Genomic DNA, 22,029 nt, shown 5'->3' with positions numbered 1-22,029 from the left:
AAACTGTAACAATGGATGAAATTACAGAATCACCTTTACATCGACTGGCATTCTTACCTTAGTTAATTACATTAAATGTCTAATTTCGTTTGCTTTGGAATGTTCATTATGTCCCACAGGTGAAGCTCTTCCAGATATAACAGCTGTCCAAGTTGTACTTGATTGGAAAATTGTCAGAGAATATATTTACAGAAAGAAATAAAAATCTCTTCTTCTCCTTCAATATTCCAGGTAGCTAAACAAAATGAAGAATCCAAGAGCAAGAAGAGAGAGATGGAGACAGATTTTTTCAACTACAGTAATAAGCTGTTAATAATAACTGTTAATAAGCTACTAATCTGGTAAATACTTTGGAAAAAAATAATTCTTCCCCCGATGAATGCTATATGCCCCTCCCTGTAAGTGGATGTGCTACCAGTGCTACCCTAAATAGCAAAAGATTAAAAGTCTTAAAAGAGATGCTTCTGAGATGTTGGGTGGGCCCAATGACCCTTTAAAGGCAGAAAACTGGATAGCCAGAGATGGAGCAGAAATGAAGGTAGGAAATTAAAGAATGAGGATCTCACACTGCATCCTTTGCTGGCTCTGAAATGTACAGGTCACATGAAGCGTTGGCAGAATGATTTTCTGGATGCTAACAACTGCCTCTAGCTGATCACTGGCAGGTAAGAGGGAACACAGTCCTATAACCACAAGAATCTAAAACATTTCCATAATGTAAATGAACTTAGATGTGTATTCTTCCCCTGTGGTGGTTTATTAATTAAAAAATAAAAGAATGAGTCTCGTGAAACTCTCCAAAGAAGATATATCAATTCATCCACCTTACACACAGACTTCTGGTTTCCCCAGAACTTCAAAGCATAGGGAGGTATTATCGTAAACCAATGAGCTTGTAAGCTTCACAGTGTTGCTAGAACATAATACCACCACCAGACAAAATGCTAACTACCAAATTATGATGGTTTCCATTTACACACTCAAAGCAAGAACTTTGAATCTTTCTGAGGCTATTCCCATGACATGCAGTAGACATACTCCACAAAGTAGCACCATAATGAGGATTAGAAATTCCCTACACTAGAACTCACCAGATCGAGTATATGCCCATAATATTAACCTTACTTTTCCTTCCACGAGTGTGTCCATCATGAAGAAATGAAACCACTGTGTCACTTGACTGGGTTTTCACCAAGTGGAAATGTTTACTATTATTTCTGAGACAACAGTTAGATACAAACTGCCTATGAGGTTGCTGAAAACATAAAGCCCAACAAAAATTGCAGAAACCTTGCTTGCTTTTCCCCTACTGTGAGTTTGTTCATTATACACAACAATACAATGCCAAAATCTTCCTCTTCTGTGCTACCTTTACTAGTCAGTGAAAGTAATCATCAAAAATGTGCAGATTATTATGTAATTTCCTTGGAAAGGTTGATGAAATCAGATTTTTAACCCACAACTCCAAATTGATAAAAGATTCATATTTTACCATGTAATATTTCATCTTGATTTTCATTTTATCTATCTAATGCCAAGTGTAAGGCTAGGAGGACTGAGAAACTTCCAAAGAAATCCAGCCATTCATTGACTGCCAACATGAATTATTTGCCATAAATGTTTTGAAAGATCATATATTATTAGAGATTTCTATCCTACCATATGTTAGTGACATCATGTACAAACCATACAGGAATATAGTTGAGCATGATGCTAAGTGTCCTCTTTCAGAATTTAAGGCCAGCTACAACAATAATAGGTAATTTATTAAGAGTAGATGTCAAGGGCTGGGGATATTGCCTAGTGGCAAGAGAGCTTGCCTCGTATACAAGAGGCCCTGGGTTCGATTCCCCAGCACCACATATACAGAAAATGGCCAGAAGTGGCGCTGTGGCTCAAGTGGCAGAGTGCTAGCCTTGAGCAAAAGGAAGCCAGGGACAGAGCTCAGGCCCTGAGTCCAAGGCCCAGTACTGGCCAAAAAAAAAAAAAAAAAAAAGAGTAGATGTCAAAACTCCTTATGTAACTCAATAATTAATAATATAAGTGGATCCTTTAAAATTGACCTACAAGTCACCATTTAGATTCATATTTATTTTCAGCATTACATGCTGATGACTAAAGAACCCACTGTAAAGGAAACATAGATATTTAGGTCACTTTAAGTTAAAAAATGTTCCTTAGTATTCTGCATTCACACAGAGATGGCCTAGCAATACAGTAAAAAAAAAAAAAAAACTGGTCATAATTTGATATTTCATGTTACTGGTGTGGAAAGGAATATATATGTGATATATATGATATCTCTCTCTGTATATATGAAATGCTGTTTGGTCAATGTATGTGCTTTATTTTCTTTAGTGTGATGATTAGCCAAGAGAAATCTTGGATCTAGAAAGTGATTACTTACTAAAGAAGTTGTCTTTTCATTTCTATTCATCATAATCCCTCAGTAGATTTTGAATGGCATTTCAAGTAAGTACAAGAACCTGATATACTCTCCATTCTTAACAACAACCAAACAGTTTTGAATTCTTCCTATATGCTGAATAATGTCACAACAAAACTACGGAAGACATGAGTTATTTAAAATAGTAGAATCTCACAACTCATAGGCAGACTATATATACATATTTATAACAAATAGGTTATCTAAAACAAATACCTTGTCTGTCTGTGTTCTGTGAACAAATTCACACAAATGGACCAGTCCACATTTTATATTTCACATTTTTATTAGAGACATTCCTGCCACGGCTGGCTTTGAATCATGGTCCTCAATCTCAGCTTCCTGAGTAGCTAGGATTACAGGCATGAACTCCTGGCACACAGCCATAGCACAGATTTTAAGTAGGCTTATAACAAGGGGAAGTACATCCTTTAGTCAGATCATTTAACTCTCAATCACAAATACTATAGAAAACTTTAGGGTCTAGAATTTCCCTGCCCAATACAATAGCTGTTGGTGGCATGTACCATTTATATTTAGATACATGACAATTAAATGAAATCTAAAATTCAGGTCCTCAGTTGCAATCACTACTTTTCAACGGCTTAGTATCCAGTGGCTACCATATTGTACAGCAGAGAATTTTCTCCATCACGGAAAGTTCTAATGAATGGCACATTTATGGCTGTCCTTTATCCAAAAGGAAGATATTTTCTTGACCCAGTATCTTAGCCTTTTTGTCCAATAGGAGATTGTTAAAGATGTCTGAGAACATACAGATGCAATTGACACTTATTATTACCTGCGAGAACTGTTGCTTAGAAAGTTGGAGGTGACAGAAAGATCATTCTTGAGGGTTTCTGTCGATTCTGAAATCTGTCTTGCACTGAAATCTTTAGCCTCTATTCCCTGACAGGAGTATAGAGCCTGATTGAAATCCAGGGCTCAGATAATCAGATTTTATCCAGTATGACAGTGCTGATTGATTTGTAATAGCTGCCTGATTCATGCTCTTTATCTCAGAGAGAAAAAGTGGTTTGATGTATTAATGATGACTTGAGGGTCAAGAGTTGGTGTTGTACTTGTCAAGCATCTTCTATCACCACATGGGTAAAGCAGCACCAATCTAGTGAATAAGTAATGAGCATGGTAAGCCATAAACACAGGTAAGATGGCTTAATGCAGCAATGGTGTTTACTGGGGTATGTGAAAATCATCTTTCAGTCACCTGAAAGACAGTAAAAATACTCAGATGATAAAAAGAAAACCTTTATGTGCATGCTCATTCTCCAGCTCCTGAATAGCTCATCCATCTTCTTACTACCTTTCATAGGAGATATGAGTCCTGAGTCCTGTGTGTACTAAAAAAAAACTGCCTTTGTCATGAGTCTAAAGGAAATTGGTCCAAAAGACATGTACATGGTTAACTCTCAATAAAGATTATTAAAAACTGTACTTTTATATGCAATCTATAAAGTACAATTAGTAAGTGTACATGGTATGTAAAAAAAAAACACACTAAGATTTATAGGGACTGGCTAATTTTTCCATAGTTATACAACAAATAAATGCCAAAGTAGGCATTAGATCTGTCAGACACCAAATTCTCTCTTTTGTGATAATTAGCAAGAAACATTTTATATTAACATATAAAGCACCTGCTTATAAAAAGGTAATCCTTATTCACTCAGTGTTGGCAAGAATAGACAAACAGGCAGAAAGATAATTAGATAACTGTGTAAGTGAGTCTGTAACTTAAGAAAGCCCTTTACAAATCAGATAAACTATCAATCAAAGCATCTTCATGGATTCCTTTTATCTCCACAAAATTGAGAATTTTACAACCACTCCTTTACTATAATTTATGTTTTGGATTTGAGTTAGAAGCTATAAGGGAATCACTAGAGCCATAAGAATTAGAAATTGACTTTGTATGCACTCATTTCATCTATAAAATTGGAAAGCTAAACATTCAGAAACATTTTAAATTTGTGAGGTCTCGATGGTCAAGAATTAAATGATTTCTCTGCACTTTGATATCAAGAGTATTTCTCTTCTTTATGCAAGCAGTGTGTAATTCTAAGCATTATAACTTCCTTAGGTTCTTAAAAGAAATAGTTAATGGGTATTAACACAGTAGAAAATTGTGGGGCAGGTTCCTGTGACTTGTTTTCTGAGCCCCCAATAATATAGCAAAATGAATGAGACAAAACAATAAGTAAAGACATAGTAAACAAGTCGGAGTGTGTTTGTGAATTTATGAAATATACAGCAACCTCAGATCAAGTGTTTAGGGAAAACAAAACTACCTTTTCCACACCTTTCTGTCTATAAATAAATACGAATAGGTGCATAAAATATTTATATGCCTCAAATAGTAGAAGAGATGGGAAGCAAAAGAAATAAGCCATCGAGGATAGTTACTCCTGGATAGTGAAACTACCATTTGAATTTTGTTTTCTTTTTTCCCTGCAGTCCCTAAATTTCTGACTATTTATAATCAAAAAAAGATATTTTGATACCACTAATTTGTTTCTACTAATAGTCCCCTAGATGTGGCCTGCTAGAAATTTTTAGCAAGAAATAATTTTAAATAATTTTAGCCTACAAGAGCATCTGTGGTCCAAGTGCCTATGAGCAAAAAATTGAAAAGTTTGATTTAAATATAGAAAAGCTAAATTCTGTGCCCAGATGGGACACCTAGAACATAAAGCAAAAAAATGTATGCTGCTGATAAGTGAAGGTTGTAGATAACTTTTCACAGTTTATAAATTGAGATGGTTGTGTCCATTTTCTTCTTCTTCTTCTTCTTCTTCTTCTTCTTCTTCTTCTTCTTCTTCTTCTTCTTCTTCTTCTTCTTCTTCCTCTTTCTCTTTCTCTCTCTCTCTCTCTCCTTCTCTCTCTCTGTAGGTGTATGCTGTCCTTTAGCTTTTTTTGCTCAAGGTTTGTGTTTTCTGCTCTATCAAGTCAAGTCAATGCTCTACCAGATGGCTTTTTGGTGGTTAATTGAAGAGAAAAAGTCTCACCACTTTCCTGCCCAGGCTGGTTTTGAACCGTGATCCTCAGATCTCAGCCTCCTGAGTAGCTAGAAGTACACATATGAACCCAGGTACCCAGATTGTTGTGTCCATTTTCAAGGCCTGTTACCTGCATGATGTAATGAAAAAGGAGATCAAATTTTTTAAGGACCCTCTGATAATTTATGTGATACTCACATAAAAGCAGAACTTATTAAAATAATCTCAAGTGATGTTACAGAAATTTGTCCAAGTTTCTCAGACACATTTTATACAGGGTTTTCAGAACGCCTGTTTCTTATATCCCTGTGGAGATATTTTTAATAAATAATATTTATTGATGAGACAAGGTATCTGAATACAATTAAAGTATATTGATTATAAAAATATAAATGTTTAGGTTATATAAGAATATTAAGTTGTTCAGACTCAGCCTGGACTCCTGGACTGAGCTGGTATCCTCTTCTCCCCCTTCTCATTCCTATGCTTGAAATCAATAGAGTCACAGGCATAGGAAAATTGCCGGACTGTTTAATGAAAGTTAATTTTCATTTCAAAAGATTTAAAATAGAAGGAAGGAACAATGGTAACTGTGTTTTTATCTCCCATAAATTACAAATGCTTGACTGCAGAAGTCAAAGCCAGGGAAATGAAAAGAAGGAGAAGGGAACTTCACAATGAGCACCTTAGATGCTGAGAATCTCAGGTCAAGACTGTGGCCATGGCTTGTAAGAACATCTTCTTTGGGGTTTGTATGAAGGGCCAACAAGAATAAATCTTCTATTACAATAGGTTGTCCTACGAAGGTTTCAAGCCCGGATAGGAATAGTTGGATATGCAACTTATTGTTTGTTATGGAGATCAAAGAATATTGCAGTTGCCTGTACTACCCTCCCGTGACAGGCAGAAACCAACTAGGTCAAAGCTCTGGATGTCCCTGAGATTCATTCAGTTCTACATACCACCGAGGCTATACTTCTCCTGTGATACTTGGTGCTGCTTTTGGAGAATATTCCTTTTCTACATTACTCTTCCCATGAACAACATGTTAATTCTATCTTTTATCACAAGGATGGCAATGACTGACAGAACAGCAACAGAAATTAATTTTCTTTGTGAAAAGGGAGCTGTTTTGCCCCCAATATGGCAGTCAAGAGCATGGATTCCTACCTTCTTTGTGTGAAATATGTATTGCTTAGGCTTACCTCATACTGTATTTAATCGGCTCCCTTCATACCCGCTTCATGAAGCCAGAGATGTACATATTAAACATAGGAGTTTTTGACAGCTTCCTCTTCCCTTGGGCAAGATTGCCCAACTAATAATAACCAAGATATCTTTTGACAAGTTCAGCTAAGAGCTAGTAAAGCTTAGTCAATCTACATCAGCCTTGTTGGCACAGTCATTCCATTTCAGACCTACATTAACTTGAAGGGTGGGAAACTGCAAAATGACTGTAGATTTGGGAGGTAAAATCTGGGAGAGGCAAGGGATGACATTGGGCAGGAAAAGGTTAGTGCGGAATGAATACAAAAGCCAACTCTTATTGATCAGGGAAAGGAAAATAGTTTTTCCGACTACAATTGCAGCTGAAACCCATAAATTAGATGATTGAAGTAATAAGACACGTGAAATGGCTTTTAAGTCCACTACTCTCTCTGTGTAATAAATTTCAAATGACATTGAGGCTTTTAGTGGAAGGAATGATTTATTACCATCTGCAAGAAGGAAGCTTTCAGGGATTATCTCTAAAGTAGCAAAACACTATTCCAAATTTCACAAAATTAGCAAAGCTTAGTGAGGCTTGGTGACTGAAATGACAAGCAAGCTAGAAAAATTATTTTAATGGAACAAAAACTACTGCAAATGTGCACTCTCTCATCCCAATACTTAGGGGTGTGTGACTCTCTCGAAAAGAGTCTAAATTGAACTTTCGATGAAAACCTCCTGTGGTTTGTTAGGGAAAATCCTGAGAATTTTTTAAAATCATTTTTAATATATGCGCATGCCCTACAAAGATACATAGAAAAGTATAAACGTATTCCAACTCACTTTCACTCTGGACTTCATACAAAACTGATTCTACTTTCTTGCCCTAAGGAATATCTTGCACTTATTCTTTCATTTAAAAAGAGGAATGGCAGCTCAGCACTGAGTCACCCAAACAAATGGGCAAGAAAGCAATCTAGAAGCAAATTTTACACTGTGGTCTTGTCTTACATTTGTGACTAAACCATGCAGGTAAACTCTGAGAAGCTCCTACAAAAAGGGATACCATATTCTCCATATAGAAGGGCTGAGAGAAAATGAGAGAGCCATCTGCAGATTGGGACAGAAAGCGATGCTGATTTTTCTGCCACCTGGAGATATTTCATTGAAGCTGGTGTTTCCTTTCTGCCCATCACGTCCTTCTCTTTTACTAAGTTTGTGAAAGATCAAAAAGCTGGCAGTTAAGAAGCATGCTTTCTCTGAAGACAACAGGATTCCACTGTCAGGATTTTCAGGTTTTGATTGCACAATATGCCTAGGAGATTTGGAGTTGGGTGAGGGAGAATTAAGGTTGTCTTTGTGTGCGCTTAATAAAGCCCAACATGTCTCAGAGTAGCAGTGGACTTCTATAGATATTGCACCTCAAGTTCCGACTCTTTACCTCTTTTAACTAGTCCTCCCACTTTCCTAGGACATGCATTCAATTCGGGCTGAGCTATAATTGGCATCCATTAATTAACCACATATTGCACCTCCTTGTTTTCCTTCTATGTCACCTATTTTACCACCACAGACTCAAGTTTAATTATCTCATCTGTCAAGACAGCCTAAGAAAAGAAATGTTTTGGATATTAACACAGTTTCTTTTTTATCCCCTTCTAAATTTAATGAAACTGTATTCTATTTTTAATGATTTCTCAATTACTGTAAGAAAAATAGAAAAAAGTGTCTCTTTCAATTCACATAATTAAAATGAATATCTTACTTAGATAATTTTTAAATTGTCAATCTTGGAATTGTACATGGTTCAATTGTTAATAACCAGTAGATCTAATGACTATAATGTGGGAGAAGTTGAGAGTTTAATATTACATCTTTCTCTAAATCATTTTCATATCAACAAATTCTTCAAACCACACTATATTTGAGGTAGCCAACATCTTCTAACATACAAAGGCATTGTCTCCTAGTAATGGTTTACAAAAATGTTACCTCTCACAGATTTATTATATGAATAGCAAGTAAATCAGTTTCCCCAACGTTTCTATTTCCACTAAATCTGAAGATGAAGAGAAGTGGCCTTTATCAGAAGAATGAAATGTTGTCAAGCAAGTAAACTTATCATTTTACACATGATGGAAAAAAAAAAAACATTTTAGTCAGTTACAGTCTCCCAGAATGCTGTGCTAAGGATTCAAAAATTAGTGAATGATGCATTTCTTTCTCAGTGTTCGAGTTAACTGAAAAGTTTACATCCAGGAATCTTGAAGTCTTAACATAGACACAAGTCATAAACAACAGAATTTATTGTAAAAATGGCTCTTTCTTGGACTCTACCATCTATTATAAATGCTGCTGCAATGTAAAGGAGCATAGAAAACTATCGTGTGTAACAATAATCATTTTGTTGTGTTCATAAATTCTGGGTGTCAAAGGTTTTTGACAGAGCACAATAGAGATGGCTTGTTTCTGGGAATGAGGAACCTTCTCTTGGAAGGTTCAAGGGTCTGAGGATGACTCAACTAGTCAGGAAATGGAATTATATGGAGAATTCTTAACTATTCTATCCAGTGACTAAGCTAGGATGAATTAAAAACTAGGCACTGCTAAGATGACTGACCGTGGCTTGAGCTCATCACACTGACTGAGCATCTGCTTTTCAGAAAAAGCCTTCGGAAATGGAACCGCTGGAAAACAAATACTCTAGGAAAGCCAGGCTGCCCCTGCTAGACCTTTCCTGGTTCACTTTCATATCACTGTGTCTACCATATTCCTTTGGTTGCAAGTGAGTGCTGAAAAACGGTCTGCTTTCAAAGCATGTAGGAAGCAACTCTTGGTGAAGAAGTTGTGATGTCAAAGGGGCCTGGAGGAAGATATCAGAGGCATCTTCGATTATGAAGCTTGCCACATCATTGCAGGGGAAGGTTGAGATTTGACATGCATTTAACATATGTTTTACAGCACTCTGTGCCAGTTGATTCACACTTCCCTTTGACATATTGACAACTTAATCCTTCAGTCCTATCCCTGGCCAGTTTATATCGGAAATACCTATTTTTGAATCTGTCTTCCCTCCTAGCTGGTCACAAGGAATCTACTTGTATCTGTTCCTAATACTTGGCATAGTATCTGGCTTGTAATAAGATGCTTTGTGAAATTTAAATATAAAATCACCTCTGTACTGGAACTTACCATGTTTTAGAAATTATTCATTTAAATGCTTTTTCTCTGTCCAATTCTCTACTTCTTTCTCTTTTTTTAGACTTCCATAATTTTAATTTTTATTGTCAAACTTATGTACAGAGAGGTTACAGTTTCATACGTTAGACATTGGGTACATTTCTTGTACTGTTTGTTATCTCCTCCCTCATTCCCCCTCCCCCTCCCCCTTTCCCTCCCCCCCAATGAGTTGTTCAGTTCATTTACACCAAACAGTTTTGCAAGTACTGCTTTTTGTACACGTTTGTCTTTTTTAACCCTGTGTCTCTCAATTTTGGTATTCCCGCATACAAAAAGATCATCAATAATAGAAGCTATGGTTACACATAGCACGTTGAAAGTAGTCACAACAGTGATATAACAATCATTTCCATAGCATCCTCTTATGTGTTCATAAGGGTATTGCTATTCTGACCTGGACATTCTCTTGTTTATCCCTAATGTTATATTCATAGTACTATGATAATAAAGATCAAATATTTGGTCTTTGTATATTTTATGTAACTACTTTTATTTAACAGTTGTTTTATTTAATAATAATATTTTGTTTGTGGTATATAATGAATATTTTATATAATATATTTCTATTGTGGTATTCTTCCATAACAAATCACTCCAAATGCCATTGCCTTTAAACAAAAGTACTTTATCAGTCAAGATTCAGTATATTTGCAAAGCAGAGGTCCTTTCTAAGTTTGGGGGTCATAAAAATGCTGCCATTCTGTTCAAGCCTAGGAAAGGATGAAGGAGAAAATAAGATAAAAACCAGTTTGATAAGTAAGAATACAGTCAAAAATTTATTTGTACTCAAGGTCAAGAAATTACTTTGATCTGAAGAACAATTTCACACACCCCCTCTGGCACATACAAACTCACACATACATATACTCTCCAGGAAAACACCTATAACTAGTAATAACTGTTATTTCAATGCTGTTCTATTTTGGCTAGTACTGACTTCAAAATTTCAAATACTGTACAAGAAAAACACAAACCCAATTAAATGTCAAGCAACAACCCCAGGTATATCCTCCTTTCTAACATACTTCTTGAGAGCCAAACAAAAATTTAAGAAATGAATTTATATGATTAGAAACAGAGCAGGACATTGAAGCCAAAATAGTTCTAATGACAGGAGAATTTGCTGCCCCATGATTGCTAATGCTGGTATAAAGAGGATAACAGCTCTTATTTTTAACATGATTACTTTCTGTGTTTACTGTTTTTAAAAGGTAAGTGGTTTATCTACAGCAGATTCTAAGAATGGTCTTTCTCTGTTTTATCAGAAATATAAAAATAACAAAGCAATTTTGAGTAATGATTCCTTTTATTTTTATATTTCTGGGTGAGGAAAATTCTAGATTGATGTACAAGATGGAAGGGAATAGAGGTGCCAGGAATATGTCATAATGCTGTATTCAGAAAAAGAAGAAAGAAAGAATATGACTTGTGTGAGGGTAGTAGTTCTAATGTATGGTAAGGATATTAAGACTCAAATGCACACAGATAGATAAATGGTAGGTAGATAGATAATCTTTCAGATTTGGATTCCAGAAGTGAAAAACAAGACAGAAAAATATGACTGAGCAACTTTTAAGTTCATCTGCTATTCTTAAAAGATATTGGCAGATAAACTATGAAAAAACTATTAGAATTGGGATTCATAAGAAAACAGATAGCATACACACATATATGAATATGTGAACATAAACATATGAATTGGCTTTCACTAATCAGTCTAAAACCTGCTGTGTAGACTAACACAGCTGACTCTGAAGGACATGGCAAAGCACAGACACTTCAGTCACCTCAATCTCTTTTCTCCCAAGGCCTTCAACTAACCAGATGGGTTACACCTACACTATGGAGGCTTATCTGCATTTCCCAGACTCTGTTCATGAAAAAATTATCTTACTTGAAAAATGTCTTCCTAACAACATCTGTCTAGAGTGTGATTTGACCAAATATCTGGATACTAATGGCCTAGCCAAACTCACCCATAAAACTAACGATTGCAAAAACTGAACAAAAGCACAGAGAAAATCCTGGAAAAAATGGAAATTATAACTTTTCTGAACATAATGCTCACTTAACAGAAGTTGGAGCATTGATTTAAATGTAATTATTCTTTACAGGGCAGAAGTAAATATCCTAAGTGAAAATAAAGTTATCAGAGTCTATGTCTTTTCTGAGTTAGGGGAACATTTTCAACTTCCTCGTCTCCAAACGGGTCCCCTAAGTCTCATAGCCATCTTGTCTGCAATAGTCTAAATCACACCTTGATCTCACCTGGGGCCCTTCATCACAGGAATACCACACATCACCTTAATCCTGCAATTCCACAACTAAAATTCAGTGTCGTCAATATGTCACTTCATTTTGCTGTAGGATTTGTATTCATCTGTGTAGGCTTTATTTTCTTTTAGCCTAAAGTGACTTCTCTCCATTTTTTTCTGCCATTTCAACAAACATAATCATCCTTCCTGGCTCAAATCAAGTTCTACTAACCCAAGTTCCTCTGTGAGTTCATATTTGCCTACTTTTACTAATAATACATGTTCTATGTCTTTATTACTTTATAGTCTAAGAAAGTAACTTAATGCCAATGATCCAATTACATGAAGTATAATTAATCTTGTTTTGTCCCCAAACTTTTGCTGATAGTGGGAAGGAAAACCATAAACATCTTATTCTAAGGAATTGCATTAGTATTGAATAAGTACAGAATACTTATAGCAATGGAATCATAAAATTTCATTTTCAATTAAAATATTCATGGAGCTTTATTAAATATATATTATTATGATTCTACAAGTACAATTGATATTATTTAATGTGTATAAAATTTTGTGTATTAGTGTAGTTCAAATATATATATATATATATACATTGTGTATAAAAATATTGTATGGCCTGTAAGTAATATACTTGCTTATGTAATATAATCCCAAAAGTAGGCTAAGTTCTCGAGAAAAAAAAGATAGGATCACAGTTTAATAGGGAGGAGAAACCAAACTGAAACATCAAAAGTAATAACAAATATAACCCAACAAAAAACAAATACATTTTCAGTAATATGTAAGTTATATAATAAGTACATGAGCAAAGTGCTTAGAAATCCTCTATTGAAGCCCTTGTATTTTTTAGCCCATACTATTAATGTGGAGAAAAATATATTTATTTGGTTAGCAGATACAAGACTGAGGCTCAGGCAAAATAAACACATAAAGATGTACATTCAGCTAGCAGACCTGTGATGGAATCCCAAGCTGTTCATTGTTTGATTCAACCAAATTAAAATCTACAGGAGAAAAAAAATACCTACTGAAACATGGTTTACCCAAATCATAGCAAATCAGCATAGCTCTGGATTTCACCTGAAAAGCAACTCACCAAGCTCTGAGAGCAGGAATTTCTTCTCCCTCTAGTTGTAGAGAAATGACCCAGGCCCGGGAGCAGTAGAGCATTAATCTCACCATTAAGGCTCTGACATAGCTGAGATCTTTACCACCAGTGAGTAGCAATTATTTTTGTAGTAGAGTTCCATGTACAGAGAATTGATTCTCCGGTGCATATGAATATCCCCTATTAGCCCCACTTGATAAGTGGGAGCTGGCTTATGCCTGCAGTGGATGGCTACAATTGCCCAATCGAACAGCCTTTCTTCATGCATAAACATCACTGCTGCTATCACTAATGGGAAAGAGTTCCCCAATGCTGTGGAAAATAGAGCCCACAGTCTTGTGATAAATCTGTCAAATGTGACATGCTCTATGTGAAGAGCAGTGCCACGGCTGATTAAATGAGCAACCCGGTGTACAGTACAATAATGTGTCAAAGCACTTTGGTGCAGACAGCTGGTTCACAGCTCCAGCCGACAAATCAGGACTTCAAGTAAGAGTCATTAGAAGGAACCCAAGTTTAAAAAAAAAAAAAAAAAAAAAAAAGAAGAAAAGAAAAGAAAAAGATTCATGCTGCAAGCATTATAGAGATCTTGCATTAACATGCCCATCACCTCCTTGGATTCCTTTGCCTTCTTTTTTGTCATGCTCCTAGACCTGAGCCTGTAAATCTACACAGGCTGAAGATGAAAATCATGACTTGTCTGAATGGATCAGGGCCAAACCCACATCTGGTCACTGGCTGGCCTTCAATGTTTCAAGCACAAGACATATAGTACCTCAGCAATCAAAGTTTTTGCTTGACTCAATGTCCTCTATACACATAGACCTGAGACCCTCATAATCTGCAGTCTTCACTCATCATCTACTGTGGTCTCCTTGGAGCTCTTGCCTATCTGGCATCCTACTCATGACCTTACTTAAGGACTTCCCTAACCTTGAACTCCAGTCCCTTGGCTTTATCTCTATCTACCAGAGGCTAGTTGGGGAGTCAGATAAGGAGTCACTGCCACTTCCGAAGAGATAAACGGACCATAGGAATGGCCACATGTAGAAATGAATGTTCAGATAAAATCATGGAAAATTGATTCCAATGGTTATATAAATGGAAGGACCAGAAGTGGATGAAAAGTTGATTTTGTGCAAGGGACACTGTAGCTCTACTCTAAAGAACACATTAAAAACTCCATGAACTTCAGGTTAGAAACTCCTACACATTTCTGGGAATGATTTCTCACAGCTGATTCACAAAAATGAAATATAAAGGAAATAAAATGGTACTCCTTGAAGACTTTTTGTATTATTTGTTCATTTATTTCCAGAAGCTATTTTTAGAGTGTACTGGGTAGACCTTGTGTTAGACTCCAGGGATCTAATATCCATTGGACCCATTGCTTCTGTCCTCCTCAGTTTACCATCTATCATAAGGCACAGCACATTTGTTTCTATAAAACAGTCTCCAAATATTTTATATCTGGAGGCCCTACCTAGGGTCTCTGTTGTAACTCATCAACTTCCTTGGTAGCACCAGAGCAGCCATAATAGATATGAAAAAGCATGCTGTGTTCAAATTAAAATTTATTTGCAAACTCTGGAATTTGCTGGTTCACAAATTCGCTTTCTAGTTCATATCTAGTCCATAACTTATATACTAGATGTTAATTTCAGTTATCATATTTTTATTGTATAGATTTCTTCTTAGCTTATTCTCTAAGAACCTGAGCAATTTTGCCACTGGAATTTTATACTGTTCATTATTTTATTTACTCTATGCATTTTTATTGTTATTTTATCATCTTAAGTTTTTGTAGTTCTAATCCTGTCTGATCTTATGCAAGTTGGGTTAATTTCCTTTTGTGTTTGCTAATTTTTATGTGACAACATTTTTCCTTTGAGGTGGTAAGGAGGTTTTATTTCTTTCCATAAAAATCCTTTGAAGCTAGCACCAGTGGCTTTGACCTGCAGTCCAAGCTACTCAGGATGCTGAGATCTGAGGATTGCAGTTCAATGCCAGCCCAGCCAGGAAAGTCCATGAGACTCTTATCTCCAATTAACCACCAGAAAACCAGAAGTGGTAATTGATAGAGTGCTACCTTTGAGCTGAAGAGCTTAGGGAGTTCCCGGGCCCAGAGTTCAAGTCCTACAACTAACAACGACAACAAAAATCCTTTTATCTGAGTTTTGGAGCTTTTCTGGTGTTGTGGTCCTGTGATCATAGCCAAGTTTACTTTTTTTTTCTTTTGTTTTGCCAGTACTGGAAATTGTACTCAGGCTCTGAGTGCTGTCCTTTCACTTTATTGCTCAAGGCTAATGTTCTACCACTTGAGCCACAGCTCTACCCTCAGCTTTTGGTGGTTAATTGGAAACGTGTCTCATAGACATTCTTGCCTGGGCAAGCTTGAACCATGATCTTTGGATCTCAGCCTCCTGAGTAGCTAGGATTATAGGAATAAGCTACCTGTGCCCAGTTTAGATCATTTCTTGGATTGGATTTTCCCAGACCATGTGATAGTGCTTCGCTTTACATTTTTAAGAGTGCTCTTTGTTTGCTTTTATAGCAGAGTCTAGTCAAAGACAGATCACCTTTAGCTTTTCTTATTGCCTTGCTGTATCTACTGGCAGACTGTTTTTTCCTTTGTCTCTCTGTCTTAATAAACACTTTCCAGTGATCTTAATTCCTACACAGAGGATGTCCTACCTATGGTAAACACATGATGAAAAACATCCCTCAAGTGACTATGATAGAATCTTCCTCTTTCCTTTTTCCAGAAACATCAAGACCAGCACAAAGGATAACCATGTTCGATTATTTTGATATTCGTTTTCTTTTCCTTCTCTGGATTTGAAAATAACTTCTAGTTCCTGAAAGCTCTGTGAAGCCTACCAAAGACAACTGGTTATCTTTCATTCACTATTTTTAGAAGACTTTTGAAGTTTTCATTGAGAGAATCTTCGAACTTTGGCTGTCATATTTCAAGAACTAAAAATCCAGTGATCACCCTTTTGAAATAGATCTCAGAATATGCAATCTGTAGAGAAATAATCTGTTTATTGAATAATCATATATATGTATATATGTGCCCAAGATTGTTCACATAATAACCCACAGGGATAATGCCTCTAAATTTGCTTTCACTAAATTCTTAAACTAGGACAAAGTGAAGAGCACATGTATTTTTTCCCAAGGCTCACCATACAATGCTGTCACATTATACAGAACCTGGGATATTAAGTAGACCAAACATTCTAAAACCAATATTCATGCATTTTTCTCTGTGTCTGAGTGCCCTTGAATAATTCAGTTCCATAAAAAAAACAGAATGAACACTTTCACATTTTAAGCTGTACTTTCAGCTGGCCCAAAGTTTGGGAATTCATATCTTCCTTTTTATTTGTCTCTAAAATTTATCTTTACAAGCTAACATGACATGTGGCTGACAATGATTTAAATGGAACTTAATGATGTAAATAGAAGTTAACATAAATAGGAAAAATGTAAGGGGAAAATGTAGAAATTCATCTTACTCAAACTCAGCATTTTCTCTTTGTGATGGTAACTCCCATACCTGTGACAAAGGATTAGGGTCTCAGGCATGCATTTAGTTGTTGTACATTTCAAATAAATCAAAGATTGTCCTGTATATCATATGGAATAATTACTGTACAACTTTTAAAGAAAGCTGTCTTAGAATAACTTCCAAGAAATCTTTGGAGCAAAGGAAGCCATCCAATTATTAATAGTGTTAATTCACTCTATGGGATTTATTGACCTATGAAGAAATCTACATTAGATCTACCACTCCTGATTACATGGAGACTTTCCCACCTGTCTACACAAATGTAGTCTTGAGGAAATGTTTATCAATGGGTCATGAAGGCAGGTAGAGTGGTGAAAGAGAAATAGAAGCAACACCCTTCTTACCTCTAACAGGCAGAGACTTTGCTAAGACCCTAAACAGAGCAAGAAGGCAAAACAAAGTCAAACTAGGATAAAGATGGGAGCCTATAATAAGGGAGACTGATGCAAAGCCAGGCAGAGTCTGACACTTCTAATGCCCAAAAGTAGATTTTTTTTTTTTTTGGCAATAGGGACAGATCAAAAAATTAATCACATCACAAACTCTTTGAAAGACCAGTCTGTCTGACTTTTTCTTATATTTTCTTTACAATGAGAAGAAGAATAATTAGAAGTAACAATTAATACATTTGCTTAATTTCATAAACAAAACTAAATACTTGAGTAGAAGCAATGCTCCATTGTACTTCTTTGTAATCCAGGTTTTAGATCCTGCTACCAAATACATTTCTGTACTGGTCCATATTTTACAGAGTTGTTTAATTACATTGTTATTTTAATATTACCTGGGGTATTATATTTTAATTAAGTGTAAATTCCTAGACAATCTTCTGCAACTTTTGGTCCTTTCATAACCATCTATAAACTAGAAGAAATCTACCTGTTAAGGTTTTATCATTCTAAAGAAGCACCTGGTAGAAGAATCCTTAATTGTAAGTGGGGCATATTTTAAAACGGACTTCTTTGTCCATGACAAATGTATCCGTGTTTTCAAACCTAGCTTTTAAATGATCACCTTACGGACATATCCTTTATTTGATAATAATGTAAATGAATAAGGGCTGGCAGGTATGTCCTGAGCTCAATATATCCACAGAGACATTCTTCTGTACATGTAGACAGTTTTGTCTCCTAATCAACCTTGTTGACAGTGCCTTCATCAGGCTCTATTAACTGAGTGTTTCTAAAGTTCATGGTTGGACAGAGAAGTTGTTGATTCGCCATTTACTGCCTTCTAATATGTTTTCTCTAGGGACTAATTAGCATCATATACATTTTACATTGCTGTTCCTGTAAGGCCATATCTTACACCAAATCATCTCAACACTTTTGCTGTGCTGATGACAAATGTCTGGCCAGGGCCAGACACGGAAGAAGAGTTCATCTGAAGATACCCCCCAAGGATAATTGCTCACTAATGAATCAAATCCTCATTGTCGACCTCATTTTCACTGTATTCCTCATATTCATGTACATACATGCTTTATGTAAATATGTACAGCTCTCCATTTGCCCTCCTAACATCAATTCTCCATTGACCTTTCCCATGTACTTTATATAAGCAGTGATTTATGAAGCCCAAACATAAATACAATTTGACAGTATAGATAAACATTGCAAAGTGGAAAGTTGATTTCATGAAAGATGATTTAGAGGAACAGGAGAAATTTACCAGAAATTTGTGATTAGCTGGTTGCTCTAGCTGAGACTAAATTAGGCTTTGTGTTTCACAAAGGACAAAACACAAATATAATCTTGGCACAAAAGCTACATAGGAAACCCAGTGGGTTAGATGGTATTTATTGAATGCTAATTAGGAAGGGTACAAGTTATTTTGGAAAGACAATTACAATAAATTCTGGAAGGAATCTATCAGTTGGATCTCTGTAAGGGGTATTGGGTAACATGATAAACAATGTGTTCAGTTATTGTGTAAAAGATGCACAGATTTTTCCACACGTAGAGTTTGTGTGTGTGAGTGTGCGTGCGTGTGCGTGCATGTGCGCACATGCCATGGACACGCACACATGCTGAGGTTAAAACATGACATTTCAACTCAGAAAAGGAATTTTTTTAAATAGTATCTAGGTTAACTAGAGTTGATTCACACTGTTTTTAAGGGCAAAACTCAATTCAGAGAGATATTCCTCTTTATTTTGTTCAATAATTACAGATCCACATAAATACAGTGTCAAAGTTAATATGTGATTAAATTATATGACCAAACTGATGGGGAGTGAATATTTTGCATATTTGTTCTTTAAAAGACTTTTGAGGTACATACCAGACATATAGATATTCTGAGATACTTGAATCTGATTTTTATTCTTACCTATACAGGTTGTAAGAATGGGTATAGATGAAGCCATTATCATATTTTAAAAAATAGAATTCAATCTTTATATGCAAAGATCCTAGCATTTTGGACACACAGTTTTACAGGAGGATTTTTCCTCTGGTGGAGGTGGGGTGCAATGCAAGCACTGGTATTATCATTTGAGCATTTAGAATATAAAAGAATATTAAAGATTACTTGACTTCAACATATTGGTTTCTTCTTTTTGTGCTTATGAGCACAAACTAGCTCTCAAGAAACAATGTTATTTAGTCTCTGGCCTTATCCATGGTTGAACAGAAATCCACTCACATCTCAGCTCTATCACACATTATCACTGTCATTTTAGCCAAGTGACTCTTTTAATCCTAAATTTCCTTATTCATAAAGTAAAAAGCATTAGTGCTACTTAGTTCAAGCTGCTGATATATATAAATGCACTTAGCCCAAATCCCAGACATATATTCAATGATCAATGCTGTTCGTTATGATTAAGTTAAAAAATCTTTTTAGATATCTGACAAAGTAATTGACACACCATCCATCTAATCTAAAGATGAACATATGCCCAAAATATATTGATGCATGAAAAAAAATCAAGTTTCAAGAGACAGCTTTAGAGAAAGACCAAAGTCTATATTTGTATAGAACAGCACAGTAACAATGTGCATACATTCATCAGATATTTTTGGTGGTACTGGAATTAGAACTCAGGGCCTCCTGCTTGGTAGATAAGTGCTCCATCACTTGAGCCATGTTCCCCAGCCCTGAAACATCTGTAAGTATCAATAGCATCAAAATGCATGGGTAAATTCCTAGTAGTTTTTCAAACAATATTTTCTTTTATGGAAAGAGAGAGAACAAATGTGGGTTAGAATTTGGAAATTTCAGTAGAGTGCTACTTATATACAACAAGAAGAGGGAGCAGCAGAGAGAGGAGAAGAGAAGAGAGGAAAAGAGATGGAAGAGGAGGGGAAGGGGAATAGAGGGAAGAGAAGAGGAGAGGGGAGGGGAGGAGATGAGAGAAGATATAGAGAGAGGTATGGACAGTAAAAGTGAACTAAATATGACAAATGTTCAATATTATTTAAATATGGTGTATATTTTCTGTGTTTTTGAATGTTTCATGAATTTTAAAGTTTCTTTATAGAAACATACATAGCATTTCTCAATGTCTTAAACAGTGTCAAAATATTAGAACACCCATTTATCCTCACAAACAGCTCTATTCAGGGCAGCATTCATTTAGTTGAGCTCTGCGGTTTATTCCTATTTCATATACCACCTTATTTAAAGACTGGAATCAAGCACAATTCCTCATGAAATGAAGGAGTTAGAATTGAAGTGAAAGCTAACTAAATTAGAATACATTTCTTCAATGTTCTTACATCTACTGAGTTATTAAAAAAAACTTTCCTCTTTTAAATTAAATATCAGATTAGCATTCTAAGAACATTTCTTGGCTTTGCTTGACAGGGCAGAGCCTTAGGTAAAGTAATGAGATCAGAATTAAAGCTTATAATTATTTATTCCAGTCCCAATGCTCCACTGATGCTCACAATTTATAAAAAGTTGCCAAAGCTGCACCTTGAAATGATTCTTACTCCACTCCTTGCAGAATAAAGGAAGATATTTGATTTTCTATAATTCCTACAGCTTCTTTCTAAAAAGAATGGTGGTTTTCTTTACTCTATTTGGATAGCTACATCAATTCTTTTTCTTGTGCCTTCATGAGGCTCTTGGTCTGAAGGCTTAGCCTTCCTAGACAACTGGTTCTGGAAATGAAAGACTGCAGGAGTCTTGTCATTCTCCATCTTACTCGATTTAATTTTCACTCCAGAGTTCACAAAATGGCCATTTCTATAATGCATTCCATTTTTTCCCCCGCAGAGAGTAGATTGGTAGCACACAGTAAATATCCATCTAAGCCTTCTTTCTCATCAACAAAAACCTGACGTTTGTAGTGCCCACACATCAGTGGAACTTCCCCAAGCCTGCCACTGTTCCTCTTCTATAATTATATTTTATAATCCTCCTTTACACACGAGAGCTCAATTCACTCCATCCTTCGATGCATTAGCATCCTCTTCAAATCCATTAGTGATATCACAAGCTCCACAGCATCATTCCCTCTTCAAAATATTTTATTAAGTTACTGTACTGTAAGCTGTGCATCTATGAATATTTAAGCAAGGTGTTGCATGTTTACATACACTCTGCCAAGACAAAATAAAAAGGTGCCTATTCTCCCTAATATCTTGGCAATGGTTTAAAGGCTGCTAGATTCTTTAAAAGTGATATTTATCCATGTCAAAGGGATTTTCATTAATAAAGAAATAATCTTTTTTTAATTTTGATAATATATACTGCCTTTTTAAAAAATTCTTGACAACACACACCTTACTTGCTCTTTGATCTGCAAATGAAATGTCAGCTCTGGTTAGCATTAAGCAAAACAATGGCTCTACAGTTTCTCATAGATGGGCTCTCATTCCAGTTTTACTGGTTCTATATTTTGGGGTGATTTTTTTAAGAGGAGACCAGACCCAGGGCTTGCACTCAGGTTTGGGTGCATTCCTTGTGCTCTTTTACTCTAAGCTATCACTCTATTACTTCAGCTACCATTCCACTTGCGGCCTTGGGGGTGGGGGGTTAATTGGAGAAAAGAGTCTCAAGTCTCACAGACTTTCCTATTAAGGCTGGCTTTGAAACATGAAACTCAGATCTCGGCCTCCTGAGTAGCTGAGATTACAGGCAGGAAATACCTGAGCCTAGTTTATATTTACTTTTCTAACATTTCAAACTAAAGAGCTCTTCATCCTTTT

This window comes from Perognathus longimembris, chromosome 6 (genome assembly GCF_023159225.1).
Source record: "Perognathus longimembris pacificus isolate PPM17 chromosome 6, ASM2315922v1, whole genome shotgun sequence".
NCBI classification, from domain to species: Eukaryota; Metazoa; Chordata; class Mammalia; order Rodentia; family Heteromyidae; genus Perognathus; species Perognathus longimembris.
This window is presented reverse-complemented; position numbering follows the sequence as displayed.